This window comes from Perca fluviatilis, chromosome 5 (assembly GCF_010015445.1).
Source record: "Perca fluviatilis chromosome 5, GENO_Pfluv_1.0, whole genome shotgun sequence".
Classification (NCBI taxonomy): domain Eukaryota; kingdom Metazoa; phylum Chordata; class Actinopteri; order Perciformes; family Percidae; genus Perca; species Perca fluviatilis.
Genome location: NC_053116.1, coordinates 40,745,764 through 40,762,745, shown reverse-complemented (window position 1 = coordinate 40,762,745; position 16,982 = coordinate 40,745,764).

Genomic DNA, 16,982 nt, shown 5'->3' with positions numbered 1-16,982 from the left:
CATTTCTAGGGTTTACAAAGAATGGTCTGAAAAAGGAAAAACATCCAGGATGCTGCAATCCTGGGGGGCCAAAATGCTTTGTTGATGCTAGAGGTCAGAGGAGAATGGGCCGACTGATTCAAGCTGATAGAAGATCAACTTTGACTCAAATAACCACTCGTTACAACCGAGGTCTGCAGCAAAGCATTTGTGAAGCCACAACGCTCACAACCTTGAGGGGGATGGGCTCCACCAGCAGAAGACCCCACCGGGTACCATTCATCTCCACTAACAATAGGAACATGAGGCTACAATTTGCACGAGCTCACCAAAATTGGACTGTTGAAGACTGTAAAAATGTTGCCTGGTCTGATGAGTCTCGATTTCTGTGGAGACATTCAGATGGTAGAGTCAGAATTTGGCGTAAGCAGAATGAGAACATGGACCCTTCATGCCTTGTTACCACTGTGCAGGCTAGTGGTGGTGGTGTAATGGTGTGGGGGATGTTTTCTTGGCACACTTTAGACCCCTTAGTACCAATTGGGCATCGTTTAAATGCCACAGCCTACCTGAGCATTGTTTCTGACCATGTCCATCCCTTTATGACCGCCATGTACCCATCCTCTGATGGCTACTCCCAGCAGGATAATGCACCAGGTCACAAAGCTTGAATCATTTCAAATTGGTTTCTTGAACATGACAATGAGTTCACTGTACTAAAATGGCCCCCACAGTCACCAGATCTCAACCCAATAGAACATCTTTGGGATGTGGTGGAACGGGAGCTTTGTGTCCTGAATGTGCATTCCACAAATCTCCATCAACTGCAAGACCCTATCCTCTCAATATGGGCCAACATTTCTACAGAATGCTTCCAACACCTTGTTGAATCAATGCCACGAAGAATTAAGGCACTTCTGAAGGCGAAAGGGGGTCAAACACGGTCTTAGTAGGGTGTTCCTAATAATCCTTTAGGTGAGTGTATATATGTGTGTGTGTATGTGTGTGTATATGTATGTACTTTTTATTTAAACATTTTAATCATTATACATAACGTTTCCTGACAGCAATATAAATGTAATAAACAAATGACAGGCAAAATAAGTTACAATAAGAGTACAAATAAATTAAAATAAATAAGTAAATATGAAGCAAAATAGAACTAAGTGCGTAAAAAAGTAGTAAAAAGGTAGATTAAATAAAATTAGAATAGCAATAATAATAATGGTAACAGCAACAATAACAACAGGCAGAGAGGTAGATATCTGTAAATAATCAAAAGCTAAGCAAAAAAAAAAAAAAAAAAAAAGGAATTTAGATAGGTATCCCTTCCCAACAGTATTGTATCATATCATCCCATCCATCAGACCCTCAGATACCTTGAAACACAAGTCCATCTTTGCACAAAAGTGTCCATAGTCAGCTGTAGACTTGCCGTCATTTGCTCCATCCTGTATACATTTTTCAGTCTCTGGACCCATTGACCTATTGTTGGCGATTTTACATCCCTCCAGTTCACTGTAATCATTTTCTTTGCTACTAATAAAAGAATCCTAAGTATATATCGCTGATCCGTTATTATATAGATCTGTAGGTATGGCTCCCAGCAAAAACAACATTGGTTCTGGAGTGATATCTATCTCTAAAATAATATCAATTTCCTTTTTAACATCATCCCAAAATCCTTGTATTGATGGACAGTCCCAAAAATATGTGTGGTGTCTCCAATAGTTCCACATTTTCGCAACATAAAGCCACGGCGGGGTTGTTTTCACAAATGAAGAGATGATAAAGGGAGTATTAAAAAATCTGATTTTTACCTTCCAGTCAAATTCTTCCACAGTTGGCTACTAATTCCCTTATGACAACTTGTCCATATGTCCATCCATGTAGAATCTTCAATTATAACATTCAATTCTAATTCCCATTTTTCCTTGATGTAGTTTGTGCTTTGTGAGGTGCCAGCCGTTAACCTTTTATATATATTAGATATGTGTTTTTTGTTGGGAAATGCCTCTCCAGAACACTAATAAAGTACTCTTCTATTTCATTTGGGTTTTGGTGAGCAGCTCCCTTTCCTTATGGCTTGTGATATAATGTCTTATCTGGAGGTATCTATACAAATCATTTGATGGGAGGCCAAATTGTTCTTGAAGTTGAGGGAATGATTTGAATTCTGTTTCTTTAAAAAGTTGATTAATTGTACAGAGACCTTTATTGGCCCACCTTCTAAACCCGCTATCCCACACGGAAGGTGGGAATTGTATATTTCCTACTATCAACATGGCCCTTGAGATCGTCCGGTCCCCTGAGCATTTTTTTCACTTGTTGTCCAGACTTTTTAAAGTATGTTTTATCCATTCGTTCTTTATTTTGATTTTATTGACAGACTTTATATCAATAAATGGTAGTACTGATAAGGACGTCCCCTAACAGAGTCTTGCTCTATCTGAGTCCATATTGCTTCCCGGTCATTTCCGATCCATGCCACTATTGCATTTATCTGTGCAGCCCAATAATAATTTTTAAGGTTTGGCAAGCCTAGACCTCCCTTGTCTTTGCGTAAATGAATGGTTTTAATCTTACCCTCGGTCTCTTCTTTTGCCAAATAAATGTTGAGATTAATTTGTCCAACATGTTTAAAGTGGAAGCAGGTACTCTTACAGGAAGTGATTGAAACAAAAAAGAAGTCTTGGTAGTAGGTTCATTTTACGGTTTCTACTCTGCCAATTAAAAAAGGGAAGAAAAGGGAAGGACCTCCCAACGTGTCACATCATTTTTTATTTGTTTAATTAATTTGTTGTAATTTGCCTCAAACAATTGAATGGGGTTGGGTGTAATAATAATTCCCAAATACCTAAATCCTTGTTTGGACCAGCGAAAAGAGACCTTGTTATTTAATTGTGTAGGCCAAGTACCTGAGATCATCATGGCTTCTGATTTATTTTCATTAATTTTGTATCCAGACACTGACCCATATTCCTGCAGGCATTTCATAAGCGCAGGGATGGAAAGAAGTGGATTTTTAACAAAAGTAAAATATCATCTGCGAATAAAGCTATTTTATGGATTGACCCCCTTCGTCCTCTATCCCTTGAATCTGCATATTCGGCGTGTGCGCCTCTGCCAAAGGTTCAACACTAAGAGCAAATAAGATGGGTGATAGCGAATCCCCTTGTCTCACACCCGGTCGATACTGAAAAACTAGAACAGTGACCATTAACTCTAACTTTGGAGCTGGGCTCCTTATACAATAGGTTGATCCAAGTCACAAATTCTTTCCCAAAGCCCATTTCCATCAGTGTCTGCCTCAGAAATACCCAGTCGACTCGATCAAATGCCTTCTCTGCGTCTAAGCTGAGAAGCATCGACGCTTGTTTGTCTCCTGCCGCTATTGCCTGCAGGTTCAGGGTTCTCCTTATGTTATTTGTTCCTTGACGTCCTAGTATGAATCCTGTTTGATCTGGTTGAATTAATTTCTTTATATATTTTTGGATTCTAGTAGCCATTATAGAAGTCAGGATTTTATAATCTACACAAAGTAAACTTATTGGGCGATAGCTGGTGCATTGTATGGGGTCCTTCCCCTCCTTATGTATGACTGTTAATATGGCTTCTGACCATGAATTTGGGGGGTCTCCTGATGTTAGAACGTAATTATATAATTTACATAATATGGGAGTGAGCTCATTCACAAAGATTTTATAGTATTCTCCAGAAAAACCATCTGTTCCGGCGTTTTTGTTGTTTTTTAACTTGGTGATGGTTTCTCTAATTTCGCTCTCTGTGATAGGCTTTATTAAGAGTTCTGCTTCCTCACTTGATAGTTTGTTGATTTTAAGGGGTCTCAAAACTCTGTAATTTTCTCTTCCTTAAATTCTAGTTCTTCAGCCCTATATAGCTGTTTATAATATGTAGCAAATGAGTCTGATATTTTAGTGGGTCGGTCTCAACCTGGTTAGTTCCAGGGTTCCTGATCTTGGGAACTGCACGGCTAGATTGGGCTTTTCTGAGTTGAAAAGCCAGTAACCTACTAGCTTTATTCCCCATTTCATAATATTTTCTATTAGTATATCGAGAGCTCCCTCTTCCTTATATGTCAGAGGCTCATCCAGTTGTTTTCTAATTTCCTTTAACTTTTTAAGAGTATCTTCCTGTCCAAATTGTTTATGTTCCCTTGTTAATTTTTTTATTTCAGTTTCCAATCCTTGTTGTTTTGCGCGGCCTTTGTTTCTTTATTCTAGATCCTATAGAAATAATCTTTCCTCTCATCGTGGCCTTACTGGCATCCCATACAACTGAGGGGGAGACACTACCATTGTCATTCACAGTGAAATACTCAGTTAGAGCTCCTTGTATTTCTTGCCTGATGTTCGTATCTGTTAGTAGTGAGACATTAAGTCTCCAGTGTCTAAAGTGGTTGTTTACCCCTAAATTAATTTTCATGGTCACAGGGCCGTGGTCTGAGATAGTGACTGGCTCAATTGTACTTTCTTTAATTCTATATAGTTCAGTTTTTTATATGCAAAAGAGGTCTATCCTCGAATAACTCCCATGCACTTGAGACATAAAAGTGAAATCTCTCTCATTTGGGTGGAGCTGTCGCCAAACATCTACAAGGCCTAGTTCCTTCATCATATCTAATAGCCCCTTAGACATTTTAGATTGAGATTTTCTTATTGCAGGTAACCTGTCCAATTTTGAATCCAGAGTGCAGTTTAGATCGCCCCCCACTAGTATAATACCCTCACTTTTATCTGCTAGTAGAGTTGCAACTTTTTTGATAAAGTATGGGCAATTTTCATTTGGGGCATACACATTAAGTATGGTTATCTTTATTCCCCCAATTGTGCCTATCACCATAACATACCGGCCTTCATCGTCTTGAAAGATTTTCTCATTGTTGTAGTACACTGATTTATTAAATAGTATAGCAACCCCTCTCTTCTTTTTCCTCCCATATGATGCACTATAGACCTGATCCACCCACTCTCTCTTTAGCTTCAAGTGCTCAGTCTCAGACAGGTGTGTTTCCTGAATTAAAGCAACAGAGCAGTGAAACCTATTTAATTGTCCTAAAATCTTTTTCCTTTTGATCGGATTATTAATTCCCCTTATATTATAAGTTATAAAATTCAACTCAGCCATGGACTTTGTACTCTTACAATATTGCTCCCTACCTGTTTACACTTGGATGTCAAAAATAATCTAATCATTAACAAAATAGTGCCTGTAACATGTGTCAGGAAAAACAGAAAACAAAAAACATTGTATATAACACAGAACTGAACTTCCATCTCATCAACCTGACGCAGCAGGTGAACTGTGGCTGCACCAGGTCCCCGGTGGTATTGGGGCAGAGAGGTGTGACCTACCCTCTCCGTGGGAAAAAGCACACACAGTGCAAGTGTGACCAATATTACACTAACATGTAAAACAGGTCCGGGTGAGTGTATACCACTCATGTACTCCAGCATATCCTCCTTCTGGACTCTCTAACACATTACCTTATGATGTGACAACAATATGTTATTTATATATATGTTAATGGCACTTATGGTATTCCTATAGGTCCGTTATAACCTTACCACTGGTTTAGTTGAAACAAACTTCTTATCCATCTTAGTGGTAGATTCCCTTTAGTCTCCCTCCTGAAGGAGGGCCCTGAGATCAGCTGGTGACAAAAACGCTGCCTTCTTTCTCCTCTCTTGGCTCCTCCATCCATCCATCCTTCAGCTCCTCCTCGATGCGCTCCCTCTCCCCACAGCGCACGTCGACTCCCAGCTCCTTCAGCAGCAGCGCGGCACTCGTTAGTGATGCGAAGGTCTTCTCCCCGGTGTTCAGCTTCACTCTCAATTGTGCTGGGTACAGACACCTCGCCTGTATGTCCATCTTTTTAAGCTGTTTGATAACTTCTCGAACCCTCATCCGTTTCTGCTGAAGATCGGGGGAGTAGTCCTGGTCAAAGTAGATCCGCTTACCCTGAAAGAGGACCGGTCCCTGGCTCCATGCCTGCCTTATGACTGTGTCCTTCACCGCAGCATCCAGAAATCTCACTATAATCGATCTTGGTGAAGCTGTGGCATCTTTAGGTTTGGCCACCAGTGACCGATGTGCCCTTTCAATCTTAATGTCCAGGTCTGGTGGCAGTTTAAGCTCCTTCTGAAGTAGGTCTTTAGCAAATCCAGCCATATCTTTCCCTTCACTGCCCTCCGGGATTTGAAAGATCCTGATATTGTTTCCCTCTGTTAGTTTTTTGAGTCATCTACATTTTGCCGATAGGTCGATATCCCGGTGTCGCGGACGTACCGCGGGCCCTGCGATGTCGCATCTCCGCATCCTCGGCCGCACCGACTCTCTCCTCCAGTCTTCCCATTCTTTCCTCGTGGTCCTTTATGTCCGAAATAGTTTGTTCCACCCGGCTAAGGGCCAGGTGAGTGTGGTTGTGTCCGTCTTGGTTTTCTTTTCGGAGTTTTTTTAACTCCTCCAGTATCATTGAGTCTGACTGACACGTGTTGCTACTAGCCTTTGTTTTGCTAGTTGGGCTCGGTTGATTCGGCTTATTATCATCTTTTCCCCGTGAGGGGTCTGGTTTTTCCTGTCTCCTTTGACCAGCGGAGGAACTCATGTTTCATAAATCTATCTTTTACGTTTCAGCGTCAAAATATTGTAGTTGTCACTCTTATCTTTAATTTTGTCCAGCGGAGCTAACTTACGGTGCTGCAAGCATAACCATGTCGTCACCGGAAGTCGTGTATGTGTATTTGTGTGTATACGTATGTGCATGTGTGTGTATGTATGTGTGTATATGTATATATGGGTACATACTGTATGCATATTTTCTAGTTTTGTTCGAAATAAAAATAAATTAAATTAAATGAGTCTGGTGGAGTTTGGTGATGGAGATTTTGGGGCTGTTTCATGTTAAACTAAAAGGATCTTACTCTTTAACTAAAAGGTCTATCTCTGTAGGGATCCATCCCATAATGTTGTCAGACACTTAGAATAATAATGTGAGTCTGTCAGCAGCAACAACAGAACATCTTCGAGCTCGGGAGTGAGAAAAAACATGAATAATAATAATAGGCTACGGTGTTTTACAGATATGCTTACAGTGTGTATTGAAGTCACTTAGGCTACTTCTTTTTCTAGTTTTTGTCCAGTCATGTTTGTTCTGTATGAACATTAATTGTCATAGCTTATAGAGATTTGTGCATATGGTTGTAAAACATATTCTCGCATTATGAATAAGGGTTTGAAATTAAGCCTAGTCCTTAGTGTAAATTTCCCAAGGAACATGAATTCCCTCTGCTCACTTTTTTTTTTTTTAAACCTTTATTTATCCAGGTAAAGAGAACAACTTCTCATTTACAAACATGACTTTTAAGGCAAAGTAGGCTAAATAATAAAACACATTTAGCACATAAAAACAGATACAGCAATAAAACCAACACATAAATTAATCTTATTAAAAGCAATTAAAACAGAATGTACAACTTTGTAAAAATGTGGAGTGACTTGTAAGTAAATCTTTTTAAATCCTTACGCATTCACTCGGTCCGCTATTGTCTGTCGGGCTTTTTCTCTCTGTCTGATAACAACAGCCATATTTCCCTTTTTGCATATTATATAGTATATAAAATATATTATATGCTTCACCTCCTCGTAACTTTCCATTAGAAGCTGCTGCTCAGCGGGTGAAACATATGCTGCACGCGTCTTTTCCATTTCTGCATCAGTAAATCTGTGATCGATACCGTGGTCTATTTAAGAAAGCCGTGAACGAGCACTTATCCCAGCTATCTACTCCTGGCTGACATAGCTTCACCTCCTCATCCTGGCTCGGCAAACGTGCAAACGACATTCCGTTGAGCGGACCACAGATAAGCTCGTTGCGTTTTTTCAGTTGTCCTTCGGTCCGTGGTTTGTACTCTACTTTGTTGGTACTATTTGTATTACTTTAGCTAGCACTTGTCCGTGTGGTCATTCGGGTCATCGGGACTCGAAGGACCACACAAGGGTTATCCTGGATTTCTTCATTCTACTTTTGTGCAACAGGTCCCAGGGTGGAACATCCAGAAGTTATCCCCTAAATGTGTCTGGTGGTGAAGACGGTACGTCTCAACGTCTCCTTTATAGCCCGGGTTCTCCTACAACAACAACAACAACAACAACAAGGGTTACATCCACAACATGTTATCAACTGCAAGAAAACTAAATAAACCTCAGATTCTTCAAATACAAATACGTTGAAACATTTTTGATAAAAATTTCAGAAAACAATAATTTATTCTCGTACGCAATAAAGGATTCCAGTTAGTTACAAACTCACGAGCACAACGTTGTTGTTACTGACAGAAGAGACAACGGCGGGAAAACAAAGTGACCAAAGCATCAAACCCCCCCCACACTCTATAATTTACAGACTCGCTCATTCATTGGTGTTGCCATGGTTACCTCAGCAGCCAGGTAGTTGCCGGTGGCGAGGTGTTTGAAGCAGTAGAGGCTGTTCCAGTGTCCTGCCCCCCCACGACACGGGTCATGATGAACAACCTGACGGACCAATCAGAACGCAGAGAGAGTTTAACACAAGTGTGTGTGTGTGTATCTGTGTGTGTGTGTGTGTGTATCTGTGTGTGTGTGTGTTTGTGTACCAGTGTATCTGTGTGTGTGTGTGTGTACCTGTGGATCTCTGTGTGTGTACCTGTGTATCTCTGTGTGTGTATATCTGTGTGTGTGTGTGTTTCTGTGTGTGTGTTATCTGTGTGTGTGTGTGTGTGTGTGTGTGTGTGTGTGTGTGTGTGTGTGTGTGTGCGGTGTGTGTGTGCGCGTGTGTGTGTGTGTGTGTGTGTGTGTTGTGTGTCGGGGCTGAGGGGGGGAATTGTATGCACTTTGTGCAAAACAAAGTCTGGTTGATTTGTAATGCTGAAATAGTCATTAGATAGTTGCATGCAGTATGGACGCCACTGCAAAGCTACTCAAGATGGGCTTCTCTCATTGGTCAATCCGTGGTTGATCACATGATGAATAAGTGTGGCCCTGATCTCATCAGAGATGGCTCTCCTTCTTCTCCTCTTCTTCCCTCCTCCTTGTTGTTCTCCCCTGTCTCTCCCTCCTCCTCGCCTTGCTCTCTTTCTATTGTTGGCATCCATTGTTCAAAACAGGTAATCTGACCTTTGACCTCTGTATAGGCCTATACTAAAGCAGTGATTGGTTAGTGTTCAGTTATGACATAATGTGTTTGCACATGTGAGGAGTGTGTGTGTGTGCCCTGGTAAATAAGTGTAGCATTTTGATTGGTTGTGTTTAGAAATGGATAGCAAGTCACTTCCTGTTAGATTTTTGTGTCTTAGGTAGAGAATTGTGTGTAATGTTTTGAAAAAAGTGTTTTATACAATTGAAAACTGAGTGAAAGGCTGAGAAATAGCTTCTGGTTTTGGAGATTTGCTGGGTAGTTTTGCACTTTGAGTGAGAGGTTTCAAAAATCGTGTGACATGAAAAGATTTTGTGTGTAAGCAGTTGGAAAAAACTGTGAAAGTTGTTAACATACAATAAGAGCCAAATCCAGAGTTTCTACACTAAGCATAATGAACACATATAATGAACGTGTATCAGACGGCGCCCGGCTCAGCCGCCCTGCACTGCAGGCTCATGTGACGGTTCTCCTTAATACCTGTAGCTGTAATAATGGACATAATGGCTCACCTGGACCGTAGCAAATGAACGCTCTCTCCATGTCACAGGGCCAGTCCTCCCAGGTTCCTGATTGGCTGAAGTCTGCAGCCACACAAGTCTCATTGTTGTTATCAGGTTGCCTGTCCTTCCAGAAGCTGAATGAGGAGTTACTTCCATCTGACCACTTAGAATAGTTTATTTGTCATTGCTTTACAGACAACGAAAAGCAGTTTAGCAGCTCCGCATTGACGGCATAACACAACATTAAAAACACAAATGGTCATGCCAGGATAAAATAAAGAAATAGATTTAAGTTAAAAAGTTGCATAAGGGATTAGGGTAAATGAGAGTGCATACAGTGCTAACAGACAGACAAACTGGCAGCACGCACAAACAGAACAGTCCCAGGTGTGATAGCTGTTCTTTTTCACTGGCCATTTGGTGTTATGGATTTGACAGCTTTTGGATAGAAGCTGATTTTAAACCTGTTTGATTTGGACTTGATGGACGTGAATCTCCTACCAGAGGGCAGTGGAGAGAACAGAGAGTGACCAGGGTGTGTAATGTCCTTGAAGATACAACTGGCTTTCTTCTGCACTTCCAGGAGTCTCTGAAAAGGCCGATGCACACATAGTTTTCCTACAGCTACATAAAATACCTTCTGGTTCTCTGCCATGTTTCTCACACTGGCCAGGTGTGTGTGATTATCTCGGCAGTAGCTCTGGGCTTCAGTCCATGTCATAACGGTGTTGACGAAGACAAAAGTCACATCTGACCCTGAAAATGAAGCACAGAGAAGTGTAGAGGCACCAAAACCTTTGTAATTATCTGCCCCGATAATTGGCCAGACCCCTAATGTAGATGTTCACGCTGCTTGCAGCAGTTCCTCTCAGGAGTTTGTTACAACATTCAAATCATTCTGTGTTTGCATAGAAAGTCAAAGCAGCGTTGGAGGAAGTATTCAGATCCTTCTCTGGAAATGAACTGGTGGCTAAATGTGGCGTGTAGCTCTACAGGCTGTGGTAACCATTTGTTTTTTGGCGTTCGTCCAACAGAATGGTATCAAACATGTTTTTGAAAAAGGGGAACATTTGCTTTAGCCTAAGATGCAAATAACTGTGAACACAGCCTGTAGAGCTACATGCCACATTTAGCCGTTAGGTCATTTCAGCTCCCGTGTGCGTGTGCGTTTGATTGGCTGCTGAGCGCCTCAGTTCACTGAGGAGGAGAAGGCTGCTGTCAGGTAAAGGCCGGGACACACAGGGCCGATAATCGGCCATCTGACAGTCTGGCGAGGTCAGTGACTCGAGTCTGTTCGGTGTGTCCCGTGCCGTCGTCAGTCTGGGGGGCTGTCGGCGTTCATTTTGGCCGACCTGACGTGTTCAGTCGCCGGCAGAGCAGACGGGACTCACCCAGAAATGGCGAGCGGGATGAGCGTGACTAGAGTCTCTCAAAATCTGACGAAAATCTTTTAAACTGACCTTTGTTGATCTGAAATAAAGACAGTTAACAAACTTACTTTTTTTTTTTTAAAAATTTTTAAAAAAAAAAAAAATAAAAAAATATAAAAAAAAAAAAAAAAAAAAAAATCGAACGCCCACCATACAGTCTGGCTTTGAATTTCTGGAGAAAACAAACCCATGTGATGCGTTTGTCCAATCAGCTGCCGCACACACACACACACATACACATACACATACACACAGATACACACACATAGATACACACACACACACACACATACACACACACACACACACACACACACACACACACACACACACACACACACACACACACACACACACACACACACACACACACAAGACACACACACACACACACACACACACACACACAAGACACACACACACACACACACACACACACACACACACACACACACACACACACACACACACACACACACACACACACAACACACACACACACATAAACTAGCTGAGAGAAATACACATCCTTTACTGATATTACTCCACTACAAGTCCTGCATTCAGACCTTACTGCAGTGAAGGTACTAGCAGCGAGAGATGAAGCAGGCGGTGCAGCGTGAGGAAGCAGGTCTCTACCTCTGGAAGTGCCAGTTCACCTCCTGGGCACTGCCAAGGTGCTCTTGAGCAAGGCACCGAACCCCCAACTGCTCGGGGGCGCCTTTCCATGGGCAGCCCCCCACTCGGACATCTCTCTATTAGTTCATGTAGAGGTACTGAGCATGGCCTGTGTGTAATGTGTAATAACAACTAAAATAAACTATACATTATTAGGGCCCGAGTGCCTACAGCGGCGAAGGCCCTATTGAAACTGAAGGAATTATTAACATATTCAAAAACTCACCAAATTTGGCGGTCGCATCAAGTCTGGTGAAAATGTACGTATTTTCAGGGTTTCGGGAATAAGCGCACAAAAATGGCTCGCTATGGTACACATGGTACACATATGTATCATGTCAAGATGTACAAAAAACTTAATCAGAGCCATACCCTAAACCCAACAGGAAGTCCGCCATTTTGATTTCAAAGTTCAAAATTAGTGCGATTTTGGCCATTTCCACATGTCGTACTTTAACGAACTCCTCCTAGAGATTTCATCCGATCAACTTCAAACTCGGTCTGTGCCATCTTAAGATGTTAAAGATGAAAAGTTGTGAAAAGAAAAACTTTTTGTCATAGGGCATGGCCGTGGCGGGGCGGCCATTTTGTGCGTTTCGCCGCTGAAACAGGAAGTGGGTGTAACTCGAGAGTACGTTGTCCAACTAGCTCGAAACTTTTCACGATTCATAAGAGTCCAACCCTGAGGACAAATAAAGGCCGAAATTTACTTAAAGTCATAGCGCCCCCTAGTGGCAACAGGAAGTAGGCCTAGAAGTCAAGGTGCTATACTTTAACGAACTCCTCCTAGAGATTTCATCCGATGGACTTCAAACTTGGTCTGTACCATCCCAACACCTTAACGATGAAAAGTTATTAAAAGAAAAACTTTTCGTCAGACGGTGTGGGCGTGGCGTGGCGGCCATTTTGAGTGTTTAGCAATGAACAAAGAAGTTGTTGTAACTTGAGTGTACGTTGTTGTATCTGTGTAAGAAATAAAAATAATCAGTCAAGCTGGCTATGCTGTATGAGGATACAAATTATAGTTGAATAGTATTTTGTGTTTAGTGGAAGAGCACTGTGACAGCTTAGTCAGGCAAAATGAGAAAAGGATACTGTTGTCAGAGAGCAGCACTGTATGACGTTGGTCAGAGAGCAACAAGAGTGCAGCAACGAAGTTAATATCAGTTTGATATCAGTTTGACCATGAAAATAAGTTACTTCTCAACCTGTGACAGGCAACAGCGGCGCATTGTTCTCTCTGACCATCAGCATAGCTAAAGTCTGTCTAATAACTGATGAAGAATGCGTGTGCCAAAAGACTGGGACCAGTCTGTGCACCAACCAGGGGACGTCAGTCTAAACCACGGTACTCCTCCAACTTTTAATAAACAAATCAAAATGCTCTTAGAGACTGATATATGAATTCATGTATAAGCCAGAAAATTCAGTCTGATGAGAGAAGCCTGTGTGCCTGCTCAACTCGGACCCGTGTACACGTTTATGCTCTTATGATTTTACTTAAATAAATACTTGTTAAACTTTTAAGTCCTCTCTTTGTCTACTTAGTGGATTTTTAACACGCACATCTGCCCGAAATTTCTCACGATTGACAAGGGTCCAGGCCTGAGGACACCTACAGGCCATAATTTACTTTTGGTCATAGCGCCCCCACTGGCAACAGGAAATGCGCCCTATATGAAAAACATCATCCGATTTACATGAAACTCAGTATGTGTGGTCTACATGTGATACTGAGCCGCCCCCTATACTTTAACCACGCCCACTTACTCAGGCCACGCCCCCTTTCATAACATTTGAACCGTTTAAGGTAGAGTCTTGTGTGAGGTGTCATTGAACTCAGCAGAGAGTTCATTCTTCATTGTTGATGGTTTGACCCGCCCCCTAAGCTTTAGCCACGCCCCCTTTTATAACTAATGACCCGTTTGATGTAGACCCTTGTGTGAGGTATCATTAAACTCAGCAGAGACATCCTTATTTTTTGGTGATGGTTTGGCCAGCCCTCTATGTTTAAGCCACGCCCCCTTTCATAAATGCTGACCCATCTCAGATAGAGTCTTGTGTGAGGTATCAATGAACTCAGCAGAGAGTTCCTTATTAATTGGTGAGGGTTTGTCCCTATGCTTTAGCCACGCCCCTTTTAACAGCTAATGAACTGTATAACGTAGAGTCTTGTGTGAGGTATCGTTGAACTCAGCAGGGAGTTCCCTTTTCGATTTGCGGTTTCTGAGTGCCGCGCAAATGTACGGCCGCAAGGAGTGGCGTCCACCGGTAATCCCGACGTGCCGAGGCGCGAGGGCCCATTAAATTTATAAGAACAAAACAATTTGTATTCAAATTCACTCTAAAAAAACTCTTTTATTTCTTAACTAAAATATATTAAGTTTATTTTAATTTGACAAATAAAAATCCTCAAATGTTCACCTTGAAGAAGCTGGAAGCTGTAAATATTTAGTGTTTTAGTTTAGAAGATGTTACAGACACATAACAAGTCTCATGGCTAACTTTAGGTAAATGTTTAAAGTTTGCATCTCTAATAAGGTGACAGAACAACAATCATACATATAATCACTTTATAATATTACTCTCACATGAGGAAAGAGACTTATGCTGCGTTCCAGACACCATTTTTAGCCCTTAAGTTACGATTTCAAGTCACGACTCACGACTTGGTAGCGTTCCAGCTAAAGTCACGAGCTGGCTAGCCGTTGGCAGGGTTCAGGTTAAGCTACCTAATGTTAAAGTTAGCTAGCGGCTGCCTAACGTTGATGTTATCTAGCGGCTACCTAACCTTGACGTTAGCTAGCGCTAGCTGATACTAGTGATTTTTAGTCGGCGACATATTGTGGGCTTCATTTAAAAAACGTAACCTGTAGAAGCACACAATCGTATGTGTATTGTTTTGATTACAATGTGCCAAATTACTTTACATTGCCTATTTATGTCTATTTATTTCTATTTCTCACCGTTAATCACCGGCGTCTGTACAGCATCAACAGGGGTCGCCATTGTTGTTTATGTGTGTGTGTGACGTCAAAAACTGTAACTGGGAGTACAACCATCTGATACCAGTTCACGGGGAGTAAGTTAGGGGGTTAACCGCCGTTCCAGGGAACTTTCACAGTAGAAGTTTGTGAAAACACAAGTTACGGCTTGCTGGGAACGCAGCACTAGTCTGATGAAAATATATTTTAAATATTCAAAACTAAAGAATTTAGATTTTAAACAAATTAAATAATGTTAAAACATCTCCACCACAACCTGAAAAACATAAACATAAAATATCAGAAATCAGTAAAACATATTGGTTATATTTCCCCACAGACAATAAATCGGATAAATACTAAAGTCTTGTTTTATTCTAACAACAGTCTAAAGCCCAAATATATTAAGTTTATGATCAAATATAACAAAGAAAAGCATCAAATCTTCCTGTTTGAGAAGCTGTGAATATATTTAGTGTTTCTGTCTGGAAGATGTTACAGTCACATCAAGTTTTAGGTAAATGTTTAAAGTTTGCATCTCTAGTAACCAGAGCCACACAGAATCTGCACAGAGAATGTTACCCATATTTTAAACAAATTAAAATAAAACTCTCCACCTCCAACCTGATAACCAATCGGTTCAATTCTGCAGATTTTCATTCTGGGTCACGGCTCTAAACTGTAAAAAAGTCTTCAGATTCTGTTTGTTTATAAGATGACCAGGGCCTGAAATTAACAACCGACCACGTGCCGGCTGAAACTCATCTTTCCTCAACAAAAAGATGAGGATGATTCAAAGAAAAGTAAAAGAAGACGTTTTATTACCCAGTGGACAGTTGGTGACAACAGCAAGGTTCGTGAGGTGCTGATTTACAACAGCAGTATACAGAACAAACGTAGTGCTGTGACGGTCGTTTCTCAGAGAAAGAGCTGGAGGAAGAGGAGTGTGTCTGCTTCTTTTTTGTGGACTCAGAGGAGCAGTCAGTATATGATAACTGTGTCTGACAGGGGAAATCATTAAATAAAAAGATAAAAAATATGTTTGATAAGAGTCATTAATTATATTGATTTTGTTAATAACTTGACAGCACTTAAATGTGTATTCTTAACAAGTTCAAGAACGATGCTTGTGCATTTCCTGTAGTTCACCTGTATGAGGCAAAAGCAATGGCTGGTAAAAAGCCTGTGTGGCTAGTAGATTTTAAAATCCACCTTCCACAGTGGCTGGTGGCCAAAAAAGTTAACTTCAGTCCCTGAAGGTGACAGCACAACACTAATATATTCACATGATTATCTTCTATATCAATCATTTAAAGACATTCTGACTCATCACAGCCAGACGCCTTTCCACACAGGGAGCGATTGTCTCGCCTCGTAATTCATTTTCAATGAGAGGTGAGCAGGCAGGTGAGGGGGGGGGGGCAACCCCGTGAAATTGTCGCATTCGTGCTCGTCACACGCACACGCTGTAAGGAATTTGTCTAAATGAGGCCCTAAGGCCTGTCAAATCTGACTCTGATTTATTCATTCCCGCAGCTTCTTTCATTGGACTTAAGTTTACCAGAACACAAGGATCAATCTGAGACGAAGAGTTCAGTTAAACAAAGTTTACTGAGTCCAGCATAACAGTTACAACACAGCTGTGGGTTCACAAACAGAGACTGAGTTTCCCTAGCTACAGACATCAAGTCAGAGATGGTCCACCAAGTTGTCCTACGAATTATGAGCTCCGATCTGTTCTCTCCCTCAAGCTTTTATCCTATTCTCACAAGGGGGTGTCTTCTTCTTCCTAGGCAGAAACTAGTGTGGTGCAACGTCCTCTTCCGTTCTCGCAACCTTCAAACAATGCCCCTTTATGCCATAACAGCCTAAACTATTTTTATGACTTAAGCTGAACTTTCTGCATCAGAGGTAACCGGAGTGCTTTTAACCACTTCCTCAATGACTAACACAGCTCTTTTGCAACAAGCACATACACACATTTTGTTAATAAAATATTTCTACAACGCCCGCACGCTGCAAGAGTTGAACTGTGTTGAACTTTTCTCTACGAGAGTGATGCACAAATCAACGAACAAGAGATTGTTCTGTTTGTGAGTTCACTAAAATATAAAAGTGTTTTATAGTTCCCGGTTTGTTTACAGTTAGAAGATGGCTGTGTCTCATGTTACGTTGTTTTTTGTACATGCTGTGACTCTACAAATCACAACATGTA